Source organism: Onychomys torridus, unplaced genomic scaffold (assembly GCF_903995425.1).
Source record: "Onychomys torridus unplaced genomic scaffold, mOncTor1.1, whole genome shotgun sequence".
Lineage (NCBI taxonomy): Eukaryota > Metazoa > Chordata > Mammalia > Rodentia > Cricetidae > Onychomys > Onychomys torridus.
Window position 1 is genome coordinate 3,032 of NW_023412352.1, and position 14,381 is coordinate 17,412.

Consider the following 14,381-nt stretch of genomic DNA (forward strand, 5'->3'; position numbering starts at 1 on the left):
GACAGAACTCACCAGTGAAACATGAAAATCATTAGATCCTGAGAAGCTGTGTCTTGGCAGTCAGCATGATGGAATTGAGAAGCACCTAGGATCTTCTCATAGCACACCCTTAACTGGATCTGGAAAAGTGTTTCTAAGGAGGATTATCTGGGCAGAACATGGGGAGGGGCAAGGTGACCAATGAAAGTTTTGGAGACATTCTGGGAATGTGAGTCTGGATGGGAAAAAGGCTGCCATTTTCACAGGTTCTTCCCTGTCTCTGTTTCTTGACTACCATGTATGAATGCTTCCATTCTGCCCTCCATGTTGTGAAGAGTGAGGCCTCTGACTGGGAAAGGAAGACATCTCTTCCCAGATGATGTTAATAAAACAATTTAGTGTAAAAACCTGACGAGGGTAAATAACAACTGTGGAATGGACACCATCCCTATTTTATTTAAGATGAACGACAATAAGCAAAATACACTTGTTATTGTTGGTTCCCAGTTGAAGGAGACATGGAATTAACTGAAACTGTAACATGGAGGGCACAACAGACAAAAGGGATTCCCCTTCAGTTGAAGCAGGTAGATCATCTTCAAGTACAGACTTTGAATGTGGAAAGACAAAAACATTTAATCTGGATCTCATGGCCTGAAGACACTCGCCTTTAATCCAGATCTTGAGGCTGGAAGCCACACCCTAAATTGGGCCACACCCTCTGCTGGAAGCATATAAAACTACGTTGGAACAGGGAGATCTTGCTCTTTGCCTGCTTGCCCTCACCTTTCGACAGGTCCATCCCTTCCCTGGTGTTAGAGAATATTTGGAACACCAGCACATACTGAAGACCAGTGGACACATCCAAACACCTGGACTGAGTAAGTACTGGAATTGTGGACTTTCCCTTCACAGCAAGCCAGTGTGAGATTAGCAGGACTGCAGCCCTGAGTCATTCTAATAAACTCCATTGCTTCATGCAGAGTAAGATCCTTGTATATGTTCTGTTACTCTGGAGAACCATAATGCAACATTTTTGATATGAGTGTATAGAATTTTCTAAAATATACAACAACTGTATATAATTGTTAAAACCAGTTACCTATTGACCTAAGATTCTATATAGACCTAAAATGAAGTGATGTAAGAGTCCCTAGTAGCCTAGACTGTGTTCTCTGAAACTAGTATTGAAATCTGTACAGAAAATATCAGAGATCCAAGTATCCAGCCCCATCGAATAGAGAATAGAGGAAAAACAAAAACTTAACATCGAAATCCTGTCTATTCTTGAGTCTCACAGGGGGACGAGAAACCAATTGCTCTTTCTTCATTTTGTATCCAGTTAAAACTTCAAACTACCTGGAGGAGAAATGGCAGGAGATGGGACAGCCCAGAGATGGGACCACACTCAAATCAACCTTCAGAATTTCTCCTACATGTGGACCATCCACAACTTCTGGTTTTTTGTGGAGGAAAGGACAGAACTCATTAGAAGCTCAACTTTCTCAATAGGAGACAATGAGATATGGTGTTTGATAGCATATCCAAACGGATTTGATGAAGTAAGTGCAGATTACCTGTCAGTTAATCTAGTTTTGCTCAGCTGTCTAAAGAGGCATGTTTAGGCAAAGTTCCAGTTTTGGATCATAAGCGCCGAAGGAGAGAAAACACAAACCATGAGGATCTCAAGAGCCATTAGGTTTGTGCCAGGCCTTGGCTATGGATTCAAAAAGTACATCCTTCGAGATTTCCTCTTTTCCAATGCATCTCATCTTCTCACAGATGACAAGCTCAGCGTCTTCTGCAGGGTGAGCATTATCCAGGACTCCTTCAGAATCTCTAACCAGAACAGGAAGCCAGGGATTCAAGTTCCCAGATGCACATTGGCAGATGAGCTATGAGAGCTGTGGGAGAATTCCGAATTCACAGAATGCTGCCTGGTGGTAGCTGGTCAGGAATTCCGGGTTCACAAGGCCCTCTTAGCAGCTAGCCCTCCAGTGTTCAGAGCCATGTTTCAACATGACATGAAGGAGAGCAAAAATAACCGCATTGAGATCTATGACCTGGAGCCACAAGTCTTCAAGGCAATGATGGGCTTCATTTACACTGGAAAAGCACCAAACCTGGACAGCATGGCAGCTGCTGTGCTGGCAGCTGCTGACAAGTATGGCCTGGAACGTTTGAAGGTCATGTGTGAGGAGGCCTTCTGCAGGGATCTCTCAGTGGAGAATGCTGCCCACACTCTCTTCCTGACTGACCTCCACAGCTCAGGGCAGCTGAAAACCCAGGCACTGGATTTCATTACAGCTCATGCTTCTGAGGTCTCTGAGACCCCAGGCTGGAAGACAATGGTGGGCTCATGTCCCCATTTAGTGGCTGAAGCATACCGTTCCCTGGCTTCTGCTCATCTCCATTTCTTGGAGTCCCATTTCAAATGCTTGAAGCCATCCTAGGACCTGGTCAGCTGTGACCTCCACTTGTCTCTCAAAAGCAGCAGCCAATGTTGTTTCCAATGACACCTGGGTAGACTATGGGGTATGTGGAACATTTCCAATGAAGCTGGGGAAAGATGGCATGGTGGCTCAGGTTGTAATACAGCTGTAAATGAGTTGATTGTCAGGTTAAGGGAGGGGAAGTGCTGAGCTATGTTGTACACTACCCTGGTCTGTACTGGTTTGATTTGTCAATGAATTGGGAACTGGAATTCATTTTAGTTGCTGACCCCAAGCATGACACAACAGGGTTTCTTTGGCAAAACCTGTCTGGATTGGACTGAGCGGAACTTATATTCAAGGACTCTGGAAAGGAGAAAATAAACATGAATATTTGATTACAAAAGAAGTGGAAGAGAATGAAGATTTTTTTTCACCTAACTCTGTTTAGGAATGAAGAGGTGTCTCTGTCAAAAGCAATTTTTGCTCTTTAAGAGGACCTTTTGTTCAGTCTACCTCTTGTCTCCATAGGCACATCAATCTCTGTAAACAATGCCTATCCAAATAAAATACAAAATGTATAAAAATTTTAAAATGAGTTTGTGGATTCCAGTGGTGATTCTCTTTGAAGACTCCCATTTTTGTCCATTTGGCTCTGCTCATCTGTGGAAGTTTTGCAGGGTCTTCCTGCCACACTCATGCAAAAACTGTGAAACAATACCTACAGAAATTCTGTTGCACTCATAGATTGGTGTCTAGTCCAGTGGATATCAGTTATGCTTTCTCTAGCACCGGATGGGAGCAGATACTGAGATCCACAGCCAAACATTAGGCAGAGCTCAGGGAATCACAAGCATCAGGGGAAAGCAGGATTGTAGGAGGGATCAAAGACATCAGGTGCACAGAGCCCACAGATTCATCTAAATATAGCTCGTTTTGGCTCCAAGAGACATAAGAGGCAACCACAGAACCTGCATTGGTCTGTATTAAATCCTCTGCATACATACTGTGATTGTTTGACTCACTGGTTAGTGGGCCTAGTAAGAGGGGAAGAATGAGAAGTCTCTGACCTTTTTCTTTGATATTGGGAACTTTTTCTTCCTTCTGGGTTGGCTTCTCTAGCCTTGATATGAGGGTTTGTGACTACTATTACATTTTAGTATGATGTCTTCATTTGATGACCCCAGGAGACCTGTGCTTTTCTGAAGGGAACTAGAGAAGTAGTACATCCCTGTGGAGGGAAGGAGGGGAGACTATGGCCAGATGGGATTGTCTGAGAAAAGAAAATACTAAAAACAAAAAAGGAAATAAGAACAAAATAGAAAGACACTTGGGGAAGAAGAATTTGGACAGATTGGCAAAGGAACAAAGAATGTGGAGATACTTTGTCCTCTGTAAATTCCCATGAAAGGTTCTTTTGGCAAATGAGGAGGTCAATAATTAATGAGATATGATGACCCATTCCATGAACTGTCAGGCACTTTCCCAAATTGCTTTTGGTATTGCTCCATGGGCCCATGATCACCATACCCATTCTACCTGAAATGGACGTTCTGCTTATGATCAAAAATATTGATATCCACACATCAAGACTGACGTGATTACAGCTGCAGCTGTATGTCAGATCTGCCAACAGCAAAGATCAGCACAGAGACCCAGAAATGTCACATTCCCTAGGCTAACTATCCAACAAAGTCATGAAAGGATGACTACATTGGACCTTTTCCTCTGTGGAAAGGACAATCCTTCATTCTAGACCTGGTTCCTACTCTAGATATAGATTTGCATTTCCCACACTGTAACAATTTTACCAAAACTACCACACAGGGATTAAGAGAATGTCTTGTCAACCATCATGTTATTCCACACTGTGTAGCTTCTGAGCAGGATTAAATTCACAGACAGATAGGTGAACCTGTGGCCCACGATCATTGAATCCACTGGTTGGAGCAGTTTAACCAACATACTGAATTTGTTTTCAGGATGTTTAGAAGAAACAGTTATGGAGCCAATGAAGTGGCAGCAACCCAGAGGTCTAGAGTAGAACTCTCCAGGAGGCTGATTTCTCCATAGCTCAGATCCATGGATCCAGGCACCAGATGGTACTATTATACCACTCACTATCACCCCTAGCGACCTCTTGGGAAAAAAGTTTGCTTTCCTTTTACATGACCTTAAGATTTTTGCTTGGAAATTTTGATTCCAGTGTGATTGGTGGTGTGGGGCAGTGCTCCTGACTGGAGCTACAACAAACAGATCATTGACCTGGGAGCTCAGACTTCTCCCAAGCCACACTGAGCCTCTGATGTCCTTAATCCAAAAGGCCAAGAATAAAATAACAGTGTTAGGAGGGGTGAATGTCCAGGATAAAGATCAGGAAATTGCATTGCATCTCCACAATACAGGTGAGAAACATAATGGCTTGCAGGCAGGAAATCCTTTAGGGCTCCTCATTTTGCCATATATGCCAATGATTAGAAACGTTCAGAGATTGTAACAGACTGATGCATACAGATGACAATAGATACATACACACCATGAATGAAGAAATATATCATCACTCTAGTCAAGTGGCTAAGATGGGTAGTTATATTCCCACTAAAGGAAAGTAAACTAACAATCAATATGTTTTCATTCATTTAAATAAGCTTAATTTTGTGCCAAATTTTCTCCCTAATGTTACGTTTGAGAGATTGGCCAGGAATATTGTACAAGTTGGGTTTTTATAACCCTAAAATATACAAGAGTAAGGTTTTCCTAGGGTTGGAGGGTTCCAGAGGAATTTTGCTGATGTAGGAACTTGTCTGAAGTTTCTCACCAGGATCCAATGACAAAAAGAAATGTTATTTGAGAGTATACCTGACCATGTCCATGAAGAAAGCAAAGATTACCTCTCAGTTTACCTAATGTACCTCAGCTGAGTAAAAATCCATATTTGAGCAAAGGTTCTGTCTTCAGTGGGTGATGGACCCAGACATAGACTGAGCGTCAGCCAGGGCTAAGATGTCATCATTGACTTGGATGTCAGCAGAAGCCTCTTTCAATGGCATGGCCCCTCTATATAGATTTATGTCTGTGTCTTCCATTCAGTTCATGCTTATACCATGCTCAGTTTCCCATATGTTTGAAACACAGTATGAAATCAGGAATGGTGAGACCTACAGCAGTTCTTTCATCGTTCAGGAATGTTTTTGTTCTCCATGGTTTTTGTATCTCCATATGAAACTGAGAAGGGTCTCTAAAAGGTATGGAAAGTATGTGTTGAATTTTGATGCAGATTGCTTTGAATCTGTACATTTGTTTTTGTAGAATGTCTCTTTTTAGATATTAATGCCACGGACCAATGAGCATGGCAGATTTTTCCATTTTCTGATATCTTCTTCACGTTCTTCCTCAAAGACTTGAAGTTTTTTATTTTACAAGTCTTTTACTTGCTTTGTTCGAGTTATCCACAGGATATTTTATATTATTTGAGGATACATTCAAAGTTGTTTTTGTTGTTGTTGTTGTTGTTGTTGTAATTTCTTCCTTTCTCTGTTTTCTTTCTGGTTCCTCTTAGGAAGCTTTGGCAATCGGCTAACTAACTATTAATATCAGTGACTATGCTCTATGTGGGTTTTGGGTCAGAAATTCAGGTACTGATCTCTTCAGACTCTTGTTCTTGGACTTTTTTTGATGGGGAGACTTTTACTGATTATTATTTTACTAGAATTTATGATCTGTTTATAATACACATCTGATCTTGATTTCATTTTGCCAAGTGGTACCTATTCTTTATCATTTCTTAGTGTTCTTTCATGCATCTGGAAGTGTATTTCCAAGTCGCATTATCTAAGATGCAAGGGAAAGACCACTACCATAGTTTGCTGAGTCATCCTCGTACTGTGGGTCTTAATGGAATAATGGCAGAAAAGAATAGAGTTAGCTTCAAGAGTTCTGGGTCTGCTTCCTGCTCATCATGTATGAGTGCTTTACCTGTACCCTATAGTAAAATCTAAGACCAATGACAATTTATGAAAAATAAGGAAAAGTGACGTCTAAATACTGCTAAGACAGGGTAAGATGATCTTCAAAATTTCCTAATTCTGAAAATAATCTCTCAGATATTCTAGGCTTATAGACCAATTGGTGTCTCCAGATGATGAGAAACTTTAGGTGACTGTCCAGGCTGCTAGCCATCTCCGAATATTCTCACAAGATTTTGGAAATGGCTTGATTGCCTTTTTTGTTTCCTCCAGTATTATTATGTTCCTTCTCTGATCTTTGATTGAGTTGAAGACTAGAAAGTTACAGTTGCCATCTTCTTGTTTCTTAGCTAAAACATATTAGTACTAGAGTTAGAATCTTCAAGACAGGACAGTAATCTCTATAATGTGACATTTACCCATGTTTTAGACATTTAGCATGTCTTTCTTGTTTAAAGTTATTATTCTTTTTTTTATGTGGAGCTCAGGATTGAACCCAGGGCCTTGTGCTTGCCAGGCATGAGCTCAACCACTCAGAAAAATCCCCAACCCCTTAATGTTATTCTTGGTGGTTGTATTTCAATTTTTGTTTATGTCATTACCCCTTGTTTTTCCTGAACATATACTTGATAATCTTTCTTATTGTATGTAGTTTGCATTAAGATTATAACTTTTTTATTTAGACTAAATGGGGAAATGTAATGGTATTTGCTCTGCCCATGACCTTGGATTATGTGGTCCAAAGGAGGCGGTGCTTCCTGCCATCGTACTTCACCTCTTATAAGGAAATAGAGAAAGGCCACAGGCTCCTTTTCCCTGGTCCTGCTTGTGAGGTAGATTTGCTCTGGGCCAGATCACAGAAAGACTTCGTCTGTCAACTCTATTCTGTAATCGTGAGTGTATTTCCTCAATTGATATCTTAATAAATTTCATTACCCATTTAATAGACTCACATGGATTGATAATAACAGCAGAGGAGAAAGCGGAGGTCAGTATGTATTGTAAGAGAAAAGAAAAAATAAAAAAAAAATTAACAGGAAAAAATAATGAAAAATTGGGGAGAAAGACATTGGAGGAAGAAATATTTGTACTGCTCTGCAGAGCAAAGAATGTGAAAAGCCATGTGTCCCATGTAAATGCCCATCAAAAGGTGACTTAACCAGAAGAGGAGTTCAGTAATCAAATACATAGGATGATTCATTCTCTGGACTGTGCGTTAATTATATGGCTTGCCTGGAGATCACTGGAAAAAGCCAGTTACAACACACAAGTCATGCAATGTTAGCACATGCCTTTAATCCCATCACTTGGCAGGTAGGATCCCTGTGAGTTCCAATCATCATGGGAAACAGAGCCAGGTGTGATGGCACACACCTTAATTCCAACACTAGTTAACCATGGGGGTCTGGAAGTTTATACAGATAGACAGGACATCATAGAGCTTGGAAGGAAATGGAAGTCATGTAGCTGAACAGAGAGAGCAAACCAGATGGCAGAACAGCAAGGCATAAAGGCATAGGTAGACAGAAAGTAACTGACATCTGGAAGCTGCAGAATTGGTGAGATAAGTTGGGTTGCTGGATTTTCTTATTTACCTGATCTCTCCAAGACTTTCACCCCTGTATTTGGCTCTTGTCTTCTTTTAATAAGACCTTCATAGCCAGAGAGGTGCAATGGAGGTCTACAAACTTGATATCCATGTGTCTTACCATGTTCACCATTTCCTGAAGTAGCTGGCATGTTACAAAGATAGAATGTCATTTGAAGACAGTTACAGAGCCAATGAGGTGGCATCAGTCTGGCTGGCTGGTGTAGGATTCTCCAGGAGGCAGTATATGCTTTGAACCAGCTTCCCATATATTACATGGTTTCTCCATGGGCAAGATCCATGGGTTCAAGCACCATGTGGTAGAAAAGGCAATAGTTTCAGTCACTATCAACCCCAATGACCCTCGTTGGAAAAATTTGCTGCCTGTTCCCATGACTGTAATTTCTGCAGGCCTAGAAATTTTGGTTCCAGGTTGATAGTGTGGAGCTCTGCTCCTATCTGGTGCCACAACAAACATTCCCTTGAACTGGAATCTCAGGCTTCTCCCAGCCTTCTTTGTGCTTCTCATGTGCTTATGTCAACAATCAAAAAAAGAACTAACGGTGATAGGAGAGGTGATTGATCAAGTTTACCAAGGTGAGATTGAATTGCTGCTCCACAATGGAATTAAGAAAGATTATTGCTGGTGGGCAGGAAATCCTTTATGACTACTCTAGATTCCACCTTGTTTTATAATTAAAGACAATGGGAGACTGCAACATTTTAATGCAGGCAGATAACAGAAGACACAGACCCACCAGAATGAACTTATAGGTCACACTTCCATGACAAGAGCCAAAGATGGGTAGTTTCACTCTCACTGAATGAGAGTAAAGACCATGTATTTAAAATGTAGTCAAACTATGTAAGCTTTGATTTCTGCCATACTAGGATCCTCTCTAAAACCAGATTTGAGAGAAGATCCAGGAAAAAAAGGAGAAATGGGGTTTTTATATCCCTCAAAAAGAGCAGAATGGGTTTCTAGGGCTTGAGAATACCAGAGGAACTTTGATGATGTAGGTATTTGGTAGAACATCATCTTAGTTTCTGAGGGAAGATGTCTGGGTATAGGGTGTGACATACCTCCAATTCCAGAATCTTAAGTTTTACAGTAAATAGAAACAAAAATCTTTTGACCCTGTAAAAAGATGGTTTCTGATATTAGGATGGAGTCAGACTGGTCCATCAGTCATAGAAGAAGTTAATTACAAATACTAGCTAAGGCATGTGAACAATTTCAGAAAGAAGGATTAGAGTTGACATGAGTTATTTTGTTGTATTTTGTTAAGAAAGTGCTCATACAGATATTTGTGTTTTCTTCTTATTTCTTTATCATATGATGTGACAACAATGATTATCATATTTCAGTTTGAGACACTGAAATAATATCTATCAAGGAATCTTGCTACCTATTCTAAATTAATAATGACTTTTTGTTGTATGGGGACATTTATAGCATGTTCAGTAAAATTGAAACCTAGTTAAATTTATATTGCAATTTCAATTGTATGTATGATAAATAAATTATGATTAGTTATAAGCTAGTTATTGTTTTCATTTAGAAATTAATCACAGCATAAGGACATATGATTGATTGTCAGGTTGACAAGAGGTAGACTCATAAAGGCTATCATTGACTATCAACTTGACTATATTTGAGATGAACTAAAATCTGAAAATGAAATGCATACCAGTCAGGGCTTTTTTCCTTTATTATTATGTGTTTTAAATTTTATACATCAGCCATGGGTTCCCCTGTCCTCCCCCTCCCACACCCACCCCCACCATCTCTCATCCCCTCCCCTCCATTCCCATGTCCTCCAGGATCAAGGCATCCCTGGGGATTCATTTAAACCTGGTTAATTCAGTACAGTCAGGTCCTGTCACCTCCTTCCAGATGGAGCCAAGTGTCCCTTTATAAGCCCAAGGTTTCAAACAGCCAGCTCATGCACTAAGGACAGACCCTGGTCTCACAGACTGGTTGACTCCCAAGCAGATCAAGCTATTCAATTGTCTCACTTATCCAGAGTGCCTTATCCAGCTGGGGGCTCCAAAGCCTTTGGTTCATAATTCATGTGCTTTCTTTCGACTGGCTATTTGTTCCTGTGCTTTTTGCAATCTTGGATTCAACAATTCACACTCTTGTAGTCCCTCCTCTTTCTCAACAGTTGGACACCTGAAGCTCCACCTGGGGCCTGGTTGAGTATCTCTCCATCCACTTCCATCAGTTATTGGATGAGAGTTCCAAGACAATTGTTAGGGTGTTTAGTCATCTGATCACCAGACTAGGTCAGATCAGGCTTTCTCTCGACCATTTGCCAGCAGACTACAGTGGATATAACATTGTGGATTTCTGGGAACCTCTCAATTGCTCTGCCTATTCCTGTTCTCATGTGATCTTCATTTATCATGGTCTGTTATTCCTCATTCTCCATTTCTGTTCTTGATCCAGCTGGGATCTCCTGCTCCCCTAAGTTTTCTTTCCCTCAAATTTGCCCTTCATTACTCCCACTGTCGTCCAGGTTGTTCATGTAGATACCATCCATTTCTCTCTCATTGCGTGATCCTTGGGTCTCTCCTAGGGACCCGTTTTCTAGGTAGCCTCCCTGGAGTTGTGTAGCAGTCTAGTCATGTTTGTTTTATATCTAGTATCCTCCAACGAGTGAGTACATACCGTGTTTGTCCTTCTGAGTCTGGGTTACCTCACTCAGGATGGTTTTTTCTAGATCCATCCATTTGCCTGCAAACCGAATGATGTCATTGTTTTTCTCTGCTGAATAGTACTCCATTGTGTACATGTACCATATTTTCTCTATCCATTTTCAGTTGAAGGGCATCTAGGTTGTTTCCAGATTCTGGCTATTACAAACAATGCTGATACAAACATGGCTGAGCAAATGCCCTTGTGGTATGATTGAGCATTCCTTGGGTTTACACCCAAGAGTGCTATAGCTGATTCTTGGGGACATGGAATCCCAATTTTCTAAGGAAGCGCCATATTAATTTCCAAAGTGGCTGTACAAGCTTGCATTCCCACCAGCAGTGGAGGAGAGTTCCCCTTGCTCCACATCCTCTCCAGCATAAGCTATCTTCTGTGTTTTTGATCTTAGCCATTCTGACAGGTGTAAGGTGGTATGTCAGAGTCGCTTTGATTTGCATTTCCTGGATAATTAGGGACATTGAGCAATTCCTTAAATGTCTTTCAGCCATTTGAACTTCCTCTGTGGAGAATTCTCTGTTTAGTTCTCGAGGCCATTTCTTAATTGGACTGTTGGGCATTTTGATGTCTAATTTTTTGAATTCTTTATGTATTCTGGATATCAGCCCTCTGTCAGATGTGGTGTTGGGGAAGCACTTTTCCCATTCTGTAGGATTTCGCTTTGTCTTGTTGACCATTAACTTTGCACTACAAAAGCTTCTCAGTTTCAACAGTTCCCATTGATTGATTGTTTTTCTCAGTGTCTGTGCTACTGTTGTTGTATTTAGAAAGTGATCTCTTGGGCCAATGTGTTCAAGAGTACTTCCTACTTTCTCTACTATCAGGTTCAGATAGCTGGATTTATTTTGAGGTCTTTGATCCACTTGGATTTAAGTTTTGTGGACGGTGACAGATACGGATCTATTTTCAGCCTTCTACACATTGACATCCAGTTATGCCAGCACCATTTGTTGAAGATGCTTTCTTTTCCCCGTTGTTCATTTTTGGCTTCTTTGTTAAAAATTATATGTTCATAGTTGTGCTGATTAATGTCAGGGTCTTCATTTCGATTCCATTGGTCCTCATGTCAGTTTTTATGCCAGTACCAAGCTGTTTTTATTACAGTAGCTCTATAGTAGAGCTTGAGGTCGGGGATTGTGATGCCTCCAGAGGTTGTTTCATTGTACAGGACACTTTTGGCTATCCTGGGTTTTTTGTTTTTCCATATGAAATTGAGTATTATTCTTTCCAGATCTGTGAAGAATTGTGTTGGTAATTTGATGGGGGAGATTGGGTTGAATCTGTAGATTGCTTTTGGTAAGATCGCCATTTTTACTATGTTAATCCTTCCTATCCATGAGCATGGGAGATCTTTCCATTTTCTGACATCTTCTTCAATTTCTTTTTTCAGGGACTTAAATTTTTTGTCATATAGGTCCTTCACATGCTTAGTTAGAGTAACCCCAAGATATTTTATATCATTTGTGGCTATTGTAAAGGGTGATGTATCTCTGATTTCCTTCTCAGCCTGTTTGTCTGTTATATATACGAGGGCTACTGATTTTTTTGATTTGATCTTGTATCTTGCAATGTTGCTGAAGGTTTTTATTAGCTATATCAGTTCCTTGCTTGAATTTTTGGGCTCACTCATATATACTAACATGTCATCTGCAAATAGGGAGAGCTTGACTTCTTCCTTTCCAATTTGTATCCCCTTAATCTCTTTATGTTGTCTTATAGCTCTGGCTAGAACTTCAAGCACTATATTGAATAAGTAGGGGGAGAGGTGACAGCCTTGCCATGTTCCTGATTTTAGTGGTATTGCTTTGAGTTTCACTCCATTTAATTTGATGTTGGCAGTTGGCTTGCTGTAGATTGCCTTTATTATGTTTAGGTCTGTTCCCTGTATTCCTGATTGCTCCAAGACATTTATCATGAAGGTGTTGGATTTTGTCAAATGCCTTTTCTGCATCTAGTGAGATGGTCATGTGGTTTTTTTCTTTGAGTTTGTTTATATGGTGTATTACATCGACGGACTTTTGTATGGTGAACCACCCTTGCATCCCCAAGTATGAAGCCTACTTGTTCATGGTGGATAATTGTTTTGATGTGTTCTTGGAGTCTGTTTGCCAGAATTTTATTGAGTAATTTTGCATCAATGTTCATGATGCAGATAGGTCTGTAGTTCTCTTTCTTTGTTGCATCTTTGTTTTAGTTTAGGAATCATAGCCTCATAGAAGGAGTTTGATAATATGCCTTCTGCTTCCATTGTGTGGAACATTTTAAAGAGTATTGGTATTAAGTCTTCTTTGAAGATCTGGTAGATTTAGGCAGTGAAACCATCAGGCCCAGGGTTTTTTTTTTTGTTTGTTTGTTTGGGAGATTTTAATGACTGTTTCCATTTCATTAGGGGTTATTGGACTATTTAAATGGTTTATCTGGTCTTGATTTAACTTAGGTATGTGGTAAGTATCCAGAAAATTATCCATTTCTTTTAGATTTTCCAGTTTTGTGGAGTAGAAGTTTTTGAAGTATGACCTGATGATTCTCTGGATTTCCTCATTGTCTGTTGTTATATCCCCATTTTCATTTCTGATTTTGTTAATTTGGATGCTCTCTCTGTGTCTTTTGGTTAGTTTGGATAAGGGCTTGTCTATCTTGTTGATCTTCTCAAAGAACCAACTCTTTGTTTTGTTAATCCTTTGTATTGTTCTCTTTATTTCTATTTTATTGATTTCAGCTCTCGATTTGATAATTTCCTGGCATCTGTTCCTCCTGGGAGACTTTGCTTCTTCCTGTTCAAAGGCTTTCAGGTGTACTGTCAAGTCACTAGTGTGAGATTTCTCCAGCTTCTTTATGTGGGCAATCAGTGCTATGAATTTCCCTCTTAGCACTGCTTTCATAGTATCCCTTACGTTTGGGTATGTGGTGTATTCATTTTCACTGATCACTAGGCAGTCTTTAATTTCTTTCTTTATTTCTTCCTTAACCCATTGGTGATTCATTTGAGCATTATTCAGTTTCCAGGAGATGGTAGGATTTCTGTAGTTTTTTTTCTGTTGTAGAAATCTAACTTTAAACCATGGTGGTCTGATAGAACACAGGAGGTTATTCCAATTTTTTTGTATCTGTTAAGATTTGCTTTGTGGCCAAGTATGTGGTCGATTTTAGAGAAGGTTCCATGGGGTGCTGAGAAGAAGGTATATTCTTTTTTGTTTGGGTGGAATGTTCTGTAGATATTGATTAAGTCCATTTGAGCCATAACATCAGTTAAGTCCATTATGTCTCTGTTAATTTTCAATTTGGCCAATCTGTCCAGAGGTGAAAGTGGGGTGTTGAGGTCTCCCATCATTAATGTGTGGGGTTTTATACGTGATTTAAGCTTTAGTAATGTTTCTTTTACATATATGTGTGCCCTTGTGTTTGGGGCATAAATGTTCAGAATTGAAACTTCATTTTGGTGGATCTTTCCTGTGATGAGTATGTAATGACCTTCATCATCTCTTTTGATTGATTTTAATTTGAAGTCTATTTTGCTGGATATGAGGATGGCTACACCAGCTTGCTTAAGACCATTTGATTGGAATTTCTTTTCCCATCCTTTTATTCTTAGGAGGAGTCTGTCTTTGAATTTGAGGTGTGTTTCTTGTATGCAACAGAAAGATGAGTCCTGTTTTCTTATCCATTCTGTTAGTCTGTGTCTTTTTATAGGTGAATTA

General features: G+C 40.0%; 1 pseudogene; it reads left to right on the top strand.

Moving 5' to 3' along the window:
• Positions 1-1,349: 1,349 nt before the first annotated feature.
• On the top strand, positions 1,350-2,449 carry LOC118575625 (annotated as a pseudogene).
• The last annotated feature ends 11,932 nt before the right edge of the window (positions 2,450-14,381 follow it).